We start from the raw sequence: 12,361 nt of genomic DNA, 5'->3' as shown, positions 1-12,361 counted from the left end.
ATCATAGGGATGGGGCTATTTTGAATTTCAAATATCGGTAAATCTTCTATAGTTTGTTTCTCTAGTACCAAAATTTACACGGTGACTCCCCATCTTTATTCTTGATTTTGAAAGAGAATTGAAAAATTCCTTGAGGACAGTTTGAGCAAAAGTGTAAGTCTTCAATTTCGAGGCGCATACTGCATGAAGTAAACTGCAATGGAGCTTACTGTAGTATGTAATTTCAATTAAGTAAATTTGGTTCAAGTTTGCAATTTTAATTTTAGAAAGGTCCATCTGTATGCAATAACAAAACCTTGTGTGTGATGTATTCCAGACTCCTAAATTCCAATGCAAAGGTATGTTATGGCACACACTGGAGAAAAAGGACTCTGTAGGTCATAAGGAGGAGAGGTGGTCTTAAATTGGAGCTACAATTATAGTTTATTTTGCCATTTGAAAAAAAAAATACATTGTGTCTCTTGAGTTTGTGAAATACTGTGTTTCAGATTCTATTTTTTCACATTCCAGTTTTGTTAATTTTTCCCTGCAAAAAAAATCAGCGAGGTTGTAAAAATCAACAAAATTTCAGCCTTTTGAATGACATATTTCTTGCTTAGAATTTTCTAGTGTTCAGTTGTGATTCGCCACAACTTTATGTCTCAGAAAGAATAGAAGATGCAATTTTTTCAGTGTCAGAAATAAATAAAGGCGCGATCACTTTCCCTGTATTAAAACCGTGTGTTCGTCTGCCCTCGACATTGTTCCGGACATGTGAAACACGCCCTCTATAATTCATCATCTGAGACCCAGACTGCACCGGCGCGCCTTGGCGGCTTCTCGGGCAGCATTTTATCGTAGTGTCGAGCATCGAATTGGAACTTTTATTCTGCAATAAAAGTGAAAAGAAAGTGACCCTGAAATTCTCATGCGGCTTTTATGTTTGTGAACGATACAGTGGCTCTCGCTTGCAATTTCCTCAAACTTGGAAGGGAGACAGCGATCTACAACCCTGGAAGTCGCGAAATGTAGCGTTAAAAAACACATGGAGTACTTTCCTGTCTCGTTAAACGCCTAAAATATATAAAATTGCAACTATACATCCTCCAAATGCGATTGTAAGTGTTGGAATTGTTACGGGAAAAGGCTTTCGAGGATAATCTTGTCTCATATTTCACGAGGGAAGTCGAGCGGTCACTATGTAACCCCCTCTTTCAATAATGGTATGCGCCGCATATTTACACACACGCTGTGTAAATAACTTGGGATGAGTTCCACGTTCACTTGAGTTTGAATAGTGTAAAGCCGTGCCGTCCGTGCAAACTTTGGGGAAGCAAGCCTCTCCAGACGTCGACCCAGGATATTTCTGTGATGTTAACGGCAGGATTTTATCGTCCAGCCACGCAGAAATCGTGATTGTTCAGACGAAACCGCGGGAAAGTTGCGAGATTCCTCTTTGGGACGAAGACGAAGTGGAGTGCGGGACGTGACGACAAGCGGCCATCTTTTCGAGACATTCAATATTCTGCACTGCTTCTTATTGATGTGGGAAACTTTGTGCCATACCCTCGATGGTGACAGGGTGTCAGGACCTATTTTACTGTACCAGACAGATAGCAACGCGAGGATTTCGAAATACATTTTCTCTCTCCCACCAACTGTGAAAGAATCCCAGTGACGATGCAATGCCGTCAAGTTTGAAGGGAGTGTAAAAATGACAGCTCGGTTTTCTGCGAAGGATATATCATATTTTAAGTTGTCCCGTTTTTCCCATACGCATCCTCGACAGTCCAGCAAAAAAGACAAGTGAGGAGCCCCATTTATCGGTAAGTGTGCAACACATTATTTCGTGTTGTTTCCTTGTCAATTTTCGGTTTTATTTTTGCGCAGAAATTTTTGAGTCGCACGTTTGAAGTGCGTCTTGGAGTACACCCTTCCCTGGTGTTCACCGCCACAGCGGACGGCGAGAGAAGAAACAATCGATAGCTTTGTCGGAAGTGTATCAAACTCATTTTAAACTTTAATGACAGGAAGTCTGACAAAGAACTTGGCATTCTGTGGCAGGGTCTGCCCCATAGTGTGAATGGCTTCTCAAAGTTTGTCAAAGTTCAGAGACAGGGCGGACGTCATGCGAGACGAAGTAATTGCATTGTTTTTTCTCGTTTTGGCGAGTATGGAAACACGGAATACATCCTCACAGCGTCGTTCGCAGCATGTGGACATCTTCCGCAAGAGAGCGAATTGTTTGCCAACATTTCTCTCCGTTCAGGGTGTGATTGTTTTTTTCTGGCTGGCTTTTATAGGCCATTGGACATGAAGTAGTTTATTTCCGAAACTTTGCGATGTGTGAGAATGTTTTCGTTTACCAAGTTACGTCCATCGTTGATGGACCCGTGGAAAAGTTGTCAAAAGCGGGCCGCCGCGCGACAGGCATATGGTCCGACAGTTTTCTCTGGGTCATTTTTGACAGGCGTGTTTGGCGTAAAAATCATGAGCTCTGACCTCGTTGCTTGGCTCCATATAATGCCCCCCTCTGAAGTGAAGCCGAGAGAATTACCAACGTATGTCAAAAGTGCGAGCTGTAACCCGGTCATTCGTGTCTTAATAAATGTTTTGATGCTGTAAAGTGAAATGGATAAACTCTATTTTCTCCCGTCTGTTGTGGCTCTCTCTCGCATGGCTGCGCCGTTTTAGTCGTGAGAAAAGTCGCCTTTGTGAGCCCTAACCCAAGAATCTAGTATTACAATGAAAACGTGTTCGTATTTTTTCAATCTCCCCTGGACGCAAGGCCGCGGCCTGTTGTTTTATGAAAATTTTTGACCGCTTTCGGAAGCGATGACAGGCCTGTGCTGCCGAGGAGTCCAGCTAGAATATCCTGACGACAGAACTCTGGAATGAAATGGAAGCTGGTGCCATGCGGTGTAGCGTCTGGCGTGACTATGCAGCCTTGTCAAACCTTTTAACTCTGGTGACAGTAAAGACAGACCAGGATGAGCTGTCCGTGTATTTCTGTTCAACGTCAAAGCCATTTACGGTGTTTAGATTGTTTCGTAATCAGAATTTTACATTGCCGCATTGCGGAGCACTTGAGAGTGGAATTGCGTGCACGAGCGCTCCGTCGCAAGCAGGGAGATACATCAGCGTGTTTTGGCGAGCCGTCTTTCAGCGCTAACTAGGTGTGAAGACGGGCCTTTTCTTGGAGCAACCGTGCGCAGTTTCCCCTTTCACACCGGAGATGTCAGCGCTTGCCTGAAAAGTGTTGGCTTTCGCCGTCATTGTGTACAGTTATAGCTTTCACAAAGGGCGGCCTGGCGGAGCGATCATCGCTACTTACATATCCAATCGCGTTGCTTTGCTGGGATCGTTTTACAGCGAGTCGTGCTAATCTCGAACCCAATAGCCAACATATGCCAACACAAGCGCCTTATGAATTTCCCCCAGCTCATCAAAGCCTCGCCAGCCCCACTTGCTGAAGTCATAAACTGTCTTGTTGTCTATTGGCTCCCCTCTTACGCCGTGAATGAGGTGACTTAGTGGGAAACGTGATGGGTTTGCACATTACGAATCACTACTCATATGGAGTTGTTCAAACGCCAAAGTACAGTAGTGTTTGCTTTAACATGTTTGCCCAAGTTGTTAAAATGTGGAGGCATTAAATAAACATTGTACAGGGCTTCGCTAAATTTGCACAGTTTCTTTGGAGACTATCAAATTTGCTTTTGGTGTTTTTACAAGCCTGTCCCCAACACTCATTGGGAAGCGTGAACAGTTACCAAGGGGGAATGGGGGCACCTCCTTCGGATCATCAATTGAAGAGCCCCCTGGCCTGTGCCAGATGTGCAGCCGTTTTCCATTGAGTTTTAGCCTGTTTGTAGCCATAATTTGTAGTCTGAAGTTTAGGCGGCAACATGCACAACCTCTTAATATCTTTGATGTGTACTCCTGAGTTTGTCGTCAACCACCGCAGCCAAAGGCAGCAGCAGGAGGGAAGGGGGGGGGGAGGGGTAATTAAAATTCAGTAGCTGACCTTACATAACAAACATCTTCCAGGAGGCTGCGTCCTGTCTACAGCAATCTATTGTGATCGTTCAAACAGAGATATCTCAAAACGGGGAAAAACACCACTGCAGACTCACTTGTGCAGTTTAAAAGACGTTTCTTGTTCTGTGTGAATCAACTACACATCAGACTTTGTCAGCACTTCGTATTTTTTTCCTGACAGTCAAGTTTCATGCATCCTGAACACAGCAGGAGTTAGAAAATGTAGTGTCATAAGAGGGCAGTTGTGTATGGATCACATATCTAAATGATAGTCAAATTTATCTCTTCATGTGTGTAATCAGAGGCCGTAATTGATGTTTAATTAGTGTCTTGGCAAACTACTGTGTGTTAATGATGTGTATACATATCATATGCAAATAGCCTTTTACAAGGCAAAGCAAATAGGGACAACTTTAAAGAGTTCAGTAGCAGAAATCTACCTCAACTTTGCCTGCACATTGACTTTGTGTAACAGTGAAGGGTTTGTACTTGTATCTGTTGATGACTTTTGCGCAATTTTTTTATGTATACTGTCATTATATCAATTTCAAGGTCTGGTTCTACTCCCTAAAACATGTTAAAACAGAGCATGTTGTAAACACAGCGTGTGTATGCATGGTTCTGGTTTACATCTGAATTCTAGTCCAGAACACAATTCACTGTCAATGACGAAAATGTAGTCTATACATTTACAAGCTGAGTTGAATAGCATAATACTTTGTACATCAGCATACTATGGGAGTTGAACAAGAAGCTCTATTTGACATTAAAAACGAAAATTGTAGGAAAAAGTCACAAAAGTTACAGCTACTATGTTTACAGCTACTAACATAGTTTATTATAGATATTTAGTATTTGGATCACACTAATTTTTATATCATCCCTCCCAATCTCTCCAAAACATTTCAACATTCTCTTGTCATGCCACTGAATAATACACTGTCATACAGATTAAAATATGGATCAGGTAGCAAGACCATCTTAGAAAACTATATTGGTCCATCGTCCCCAGCCCCTAGAGGGACTGTGATTGGTCCCTACGTATTCCCATCAAAGACAACATAAGTGGAAAGCAACTTTGCATGTGTTTTAGTTCATTCGATCACATCTAATTATTAAAACTGAGTTTTGCTGAACAACATGTTGGTTTTGATATGTGGCGTTCTCACAGAAATTGCTCTATCAGGTGTTCATGGTCTGTTCTCTCTTATGCTATACAGCTGCTGTTGTCAATCAAACTGTCCCTCTGTCATTAGCAGTAGGATGTGTATCAATCAAAAGTAATATTGTGGTTTGAGACAAAGAGCAATACTTGCTTTACAGCTTATGAAGCTGAAGGACGTGTTTCGAATCTTGTCTCACAACCAGAATATTACTTTCAATTGATTGGCATCCATTTGTTATTATACTGGTCGGTCACACTCACCTCACAGCAAAGACTCAATTAGATAAAATACTCAGGAATTATGCAGCATAAATAAAAGTGGAAAATTTTGTTAGGTCATATACATGGTACTGTATGTTAATTTTTCACTTTCATTGGCTTGCCAGTGTTTGAATTGTTTTGATTTACATAGGTGATTTGTTAACTGAATGTGTCATTTCACCTGTGCTGTGAAGCAGGCTATGTGTTACACCTGTTGACTTGTGGCCATTTTGTTAAAAATTGTGAGCACGCTAATTTACATATCTCTTCAAGAACAGTTTCAAATATTTTCTGGTTGCAAGGATCACTGACAATTGTTTCTTTGTTTAGCAACATCATTTCATTGTTTGACTAAGTTTTGTCACACAGTGAGATAGCATTGTGTGCTTTGAAACAGTGTAGCAAATATTGAACAGGCCAGTGTCAGGGATAGACACGTTGTCTCAAACTTCTTGACACATTGTCTCACTGACAGACATATTGATTCTGCTATTGTATTGCCCAGCTCAGGTATTGGACAAGCAGGTGTAGCATTGGTCAAAGATACATCATTGTGCTGTAGGATAACCTATTGGTAGTTTGTCACAACGGGATATTTACCTGGTCATTGCAACAAATTTGACTGTCAAAAGTAGTAGTGTGAAGTGGAACATTTGCCTTAAAGTATGCAATGTTGCACACAAAAGTGTAGAAGTATCCAGAAATACGCTCCTGGGTTTTAGCACAAATGCATGCATGAGCTAATTGGCCATGATATTATGGACAGCCACCAGTGGGCTGTATTGATCTCTTATCTCTGAATGAGTCAGCAGACATCAAAGTATCATATTACCTGAACTTGATTGAGCAAGTGTTCAGTTATTGGATTCTTGATGGGTTTCAAATTACACCCGGTGCAGGATTTATCAAAAAAGGCCCCAACTCGGCGCAAAAGGCAGGATATGGGTGAAATGCTCAGGACTTTACATGTAAAACATCTCAAAGCAAGATCCAGCTTGAGAATACATTTAATCTGTCATTAGCACAAACCATTCAAGTAAGGAAAACAAAAGCAATTTCTTTTATCTTAATTCTGTGTTATGGGCTCTGCTTTGTGCACTAACAGAATGGTCAGACAAAACTCTAATACCTTATTATTTTAACTGTGCCAAGCTACATGTAAAATGGCCAACTGAAATGTATATATTCCAAGATTTTCCGTAAAGTCAGAAAATAACTGGCAAACTGTGCATGCTACCTTTTATCAGTTATTGATTGATTTGACAAAGGTGTGCAGCACCGGAAAGAAAATTTAAGAGTAGGAAAACTAGGAGGACTAGGATTTCATTAATAATTGTAAGGAAGAGTTCTATCCCAGTAGTCTGTTCCCACTCAGCTGGACCATGGATACTATGGGGAAAAGTCAGTGATGCTGTAATAGTACTTTCAAAAATTTATAAAGATGTTCCTGTCTTTTGAACCATAGCTATATTGCATCACCTCATGTCAAATTTTCTAAGCTTTTTGACAGTTTACTTCATGGTTTAATGGTACCTTGCAAACATCAAACCCTGGTTAACCTCGTTGATTATGTTTCACTTTGACCACTGTTGATTGAAATAGGGGTGTAAGCATATAGCCCAGTAAAAGAACAACTCAAGTGAATCGTAGAGAGTGAAAACATCCTCAGTCGACCCTTTTACCGAATTGTGTGGTAATTCAAATATTTACAAGTCACTGAACAGGAAATAACTGTATCGAAAAGATTGAAATATTTTTTATTTGTGTGTTCAAGGAGTAACCTAACCAATTTGTGTGTTTTGGCATTCCCTCTCAGCTGATTATATGACACAACATTGCAGTCAGTGTTTTCAAGGGTCCCCTTCCCCTACCAGTGGAAACAGTAGAACCTTGTATGCAGAAAAGCTGTTTATGTGGAGTGGGATTTGTAAGACTAACCACCTTCAGATCCTCCTGGATTTAAATTTCTTGTGAAATTTGAGTCATGAGGTAAAAAAAAACCCAGCCAGTATACAAGAGTTGTGGTATTTGATCTCTGGCCATTCTGTTTGTTGTAGCGTGGTAACATTGGTTTCAAAAGGATTTTTCGTGCATTTGGGTTGCAGAATGTTGACAGAGGTTTTAGAGTGAAGGACCATGGGAAGACATCATTTTGACAATGTAATTAAAATACAGTGCACTTGTACATACACCTGGCACTACCTACTACTGATGAGGTTGCATTTGCTGAGAAATGTCACCACTGACTCCTATTTCAGTTGAATGCATGCAGAATCTTAAAATTTTGTTGCACTGGTAGGTGGCTGTTGAAATCATGAAAGATGGGAATCTTGAGGTAATTTATGACTAAATTATTATTAAAAGCTATTTTGTGAAATTCATGACGTGAAATTAATTCCTTTAAAGTGCACAGTATCATGTACAGTATCCTTGTCTGTGTCTTAACAAAACTGAAATCATGTGCAAAGTAAACTGAAGATATTGGTTACCAATGTTTCACTTGTACTCTCACTTTCAGGGTTTTACATCACTTTTTACTTTTGAGAGTCCCTGGGACCCCTGGTGTTAGAAAATGGGAGTCCTACATCAAAATATGGGGGTCCCAATTTATTTCAAAAGAATATTTTATTGTTTATCCATGCCATGGTCTTCACTGTGTTCAATTAGTGTTATAACACACGGCAAATGGTTGCACATTTCTTAAATAATTCTTACATGAAAATTCTAGTTCATACTGCTCAGGGCCCTCATTGATCAATTCAAAGAACACTATTCATGATTAAAATGATCTCATAACTTTAATGACAAGTTCACAATGTTGTGAAATTTGAACAAGTATTCAAATTTGTCAAATTGACAAGAAGGTAAGTAATTTCATACTCTGAAATGGCATTCACCTAGCAAGTCCAGTAGGTTTGAGTTCACACTCTGCCAACAGCTCCTTCAGCAAATAACCTAGCAGTGTTCATGAAGTCAAAATCATCTATGATGGGGCCAACCAGTTTGATGAACATTAGTCTATTAAGCCTTTGAGGATTGAATCTACGGTATTTTTTGCCCTCTGTTTGATGGCATTTTGTACTGAAAAGCCCCTCTCACATGGGGCAGAGGACACTGGTATGACAAGAGCAATTTTAGCAAGAATGGCAAAATCAGGATACTCCTCTGTAAAATCAGTTGGCAACAGCTTGATATACATATCAAAATTCAGTGCGTCCCTATGAGATCTTGTGAAGTGTTTGTAAAACAGAAAGTGTGCCCTAGCTCTATCAGCATCAATACCTGGTGTATTGTATAATGATTCAACAGTTGATCAAGCTGGTTGACCCCATAGTCAGGTAGGTTGGCCAAATTTTCAGGATATCTGTGTGGGTTTAGAATTACATCAAAACATTCCAGAATATTCATCTCATCATTTGAAATCTGCTATCTAAATACTGCAGCAGTTTGTTGATATAATTTCTCTCACAGTACAGAACCTCTGTCTGAGTGGCTGATTGTAAGTGATTCGAATGTTTTTGTATGTGTCTTTCTGACCATTGCCAGGAACATCACCCAAATCATTAAAGACTTCTCTGACAGTGTGTGAATCATTAGTCATTGTATTCAATGTGCCCTTAGTAGACTGAACACTTTATGGGATAGGTTGACAGAATCTTTGTGAAATGTAAAAGGCTCAATCACAGTAAGGACATCAATCAATAAGGCGGTGAATAGCAGAAACAATGAATTGGAGACAAATTTCAACAGCCGATCAGCCTTTCCCCCTTTTTTGTCACTTGCAAGTGCCAAAGCAATTGGCTCAAAACTGATGAAAATCATCTTGACAGCTGATTCAACCGACAACCGGCGAACAGATGTAGGCTGAATAATTTGTTTTGCCTTCCAATTCAACAGAGTTTGAATTTCTCTAAGTTTGTCATATCTCACACTAGAGTCATTAAAGTATTTATACAATGAATGGATTATATATGATATTCTTTGCAATATTCAATATCTCTGCCTGCTTGAGAAGCAGCAAGATTCAATCGATGTGCAACACAATGCACTTGAACAAGGTTGGGATTTCTGGCTTTTAATTTTGCACCCAACCCGTACCCGTTCAAAAACGGCCGCCCGGTCTGTTCCTAGTCAATATATTTTGTCTACGGCCGCGTCACAGATTTCTTTCCAAGTCAAAAATTCAATCAAGGCGTTTTCGATCCCTGCAGTAGTGGCATCTGTAATTTGCTGGTTACCGAGGAAAGAAACATTCGCCTCGCCATTCTGAATATATCGAACATACATGGCAAGTTTCTTATGAACGGTTATGTTCACAAGTCTCATCCAACATTATAGGCCGATGAAATCACTAAGACTTGCATGTATGCTATCAATCAGGGACTTCGATCACACGTTGAATACACTCTTCAAACTCCATAACTATCGGAGGACGTTTATAATATTCAATGTCTAAGCCGTTCAGATTCTGTAGATGCATGATGTCAGTGAATACATTGCATGGAAGGTCACGTTTAGCGATCAGATAAACAGTACGTAATTGTGCAGCGTACGCCTCGAGTTCGTTACTCTTACCCTGCAACTGCCGGTCCTCTGCAGATTTGCGAGCAGTAGTAAATTGTGACCTCACGCTTAGGATTTTAACACTTGTGAGATGACTTTTCGAGTCCTGATGACGAGTGAGAGTTGAATGTTGAAAATTAGAACAACCTTCCGTGAACGGGCATGTAACATTCGCTTTCAAACATACATCTCATTCCATGACGTTTCGCTCTTCAGAATATCGAAGCCATTTAAATCTATCGAGCCAACTTCTGTTGAATGTTCGTATTTTGCTGACTTGGCCGGGGGACCTGATGTATCAGTATCGCATGCCGTAGCTGCTGTTTCGGCCTCGACCAAACCTGGCATCGTGCTGGTTGCTGCGCGCGCCGAAAAACTTTCGCAGATCGGCTTGTTTTGGGTGTTTGATACGACCCGCCATGTTGTTGTTGTTCGAGCTTATATCCCTGCGTTGATTTGTCGCAGCACCGTCTAAGGAAAAGACGTATGCATATACATGTGTTGATCGCCGCAAACAACAAATCGACCAATTAAGAATCATTTTACATTTTGAAAGTCACTTTTTACGGTAGTAAAATTTGTTTCCGCGGGTACCATTGGTCATCAAACAGTGGAGGCCAATGCACTACGGAGCATTCCATTAAAGTATGGGGTCGGTAAGGCTTACTGGGATGTGTTTTGCGTGTTCAGCAGCTCACAAAATATACACCAGCAACAGATATTTCTGCGTCCCAAGGGACGCGTAGTTCAGTTTTTGAGGGGTCCTGCGTCCGGTTTTATGCGTTAAAGGACGCAGAAATGCGCGTCATGTAAAACCCTGCACTTTGCCCTTTCCCCCATTTGTCCTGTGTACTGGTTCATCAGCTCCATTGGTAAAAATTGGGATGTACCAATGTCAGGAAGTGACCTGGTCAAATGTTATTCCTTTGGTTTTGTAGCTTGAGCTATGGGCTATTCATTTTGCTGAGGCAGTGAAGTTGAAAATCAGACAAAATCAGTCCTGCAATTAGAAAGAATGGCTAAAACTTAAGAGGAGTCAATTCTTAAAAATGGCAACACGGATCTTTGCTGTAAGTTCAAGCATGGAGGTAGTAGAGAAGGAGTCACAACTGAGATAATTACGTTTATTACTATTGTGCACCATTGGTTTAATCCCTTTATGTCCATTGTTTAACACCTCTTTCCCGCCATCTGCGTTGCCGACGCTACCTTCGCAACCGAACCGAGTGAAATTAACCTGAGTTTGCTAATGCGACTCAGTTTCTCCACAGTGTCATAACACATGCGCAAAGACTGTATTTGCGTAGCTTGGGTCAAGTGCGTCATGATAGTGTAAGAACCGACACGTTCCGTCCACGAAAAGTGAAGTTACACGGAATTTAAGTTTTTCATTCTCAAAATCTTGGTAATTTTAACGCCGTTTTTTATATACTTTACATTCGATCGCAGGAACCTTTCCTTGTTAGAATGAAAGTTCTGATCACGAACTTTTCAATCATGTACTGAGTATGGTGCAGCGGACTGCAGCACTGCCGTGAGCGTGGGTTAAACTTGTAGCGTTTCCCGGGTGTTTATGACGCGACGCCATAGGCGACGCTGCGACGCTTTGTTTCAATGCATCGTACGTGTTGTTTTTATATCGCGACCATTCATTTAAGTCATGGAAGTAGCAGTTAAAAGCTATGCTTTATTATTTAACCTTATCATTAATGCCAGTTCAACATGATAAAACCCGGCAAGAACCAAGAACTGGATTTGGAAAAAGTTGGTGTGTTAACAATACTGCTCTACGATGTAGGCCTATGGCATTTTTTTGTAATCGCAAGCTATCATCAACTCAGTCTCCGCGCCTTTGCAGATACAAAAGCTCCTTTCCTCAATTATCTGTTCCTCGACCTCTTTAACATCGTGTACATCAAAATCAGTGGAACGACTCGAACTTCCCGACGCGACGTTTGGACACGTGACGCCATGTTTGAAGATCTGTCAACTGCCGAGGGACGGCCGAAACACCCGAACGACCCCGAACGAACTTAATCTTGTTTCCTAAATCCGAGAAAACGCGTTCGCAAGTCCCGTTGGTGCTAATGAAGTAGTTTGTAAGGCAAACAGCGGCAAAACACATGGTCCCTTTGATCTCCGCCTAGTTGTGACTCCTTCTCTACTACCTCCATGGTTCAAGCCATTACGCCTGTGCTGAGCTTACATTTAAATTCAGGAAACATACTAAACCAATGATAAAAAAGTGGATAGGGCTTTTATTACACCAAAAAAAACAAAAAAAATAGTGTCTGGACATTTTTGCATTGGTGCATAGAGTGAATTCAATATTACAAGTGGATGATAATATTT

The 12,361-nt window shown here is 40.8% G+C and overlaps 1 protein-coding gene across 1 annotated transcript in view; it reads left to right on the top strand.

Moving 5' to 3' along the window:
• Positions 1-1,243: 1,243 nt before the first annotated feature.
• Positions 1,244-12,361, top strand: part of LOC139123419 (zinc finger protein GLI3-like) — an 83,792-nt gene continuing 72,674 nt past the window's right edge. The window contains exon 1 of the mRNA XM_070689558.1: positions 1,244-1,805. The gene's annotated coding sequence lies outside the window, so the exon portion shown is untranslated. The remainder of the gene's footprint in view (positions 1,806-12,361) is intronic.

This window comes from Ptychodera flava, assembly GCF_041260155.1.
Source record: "Ptychodera flava strain L36383 chromosome 23 unlocalized genomic scaffold, AS_Pfla_20210202 Scaffold_23__1_contigs__length_28996876_pilon, whole genome shotgun sequence".
Classification (NCBI taxonomy): domain Eukaryota; kingdom Metazoa; phylum Hemichordata; class Enteropneusta; family Ptychoderidae; genus Ptychodera; species Ptychodera flava.
This window is presented reverse-complemented; position numbering and strand designations above follow the sequence as displayed.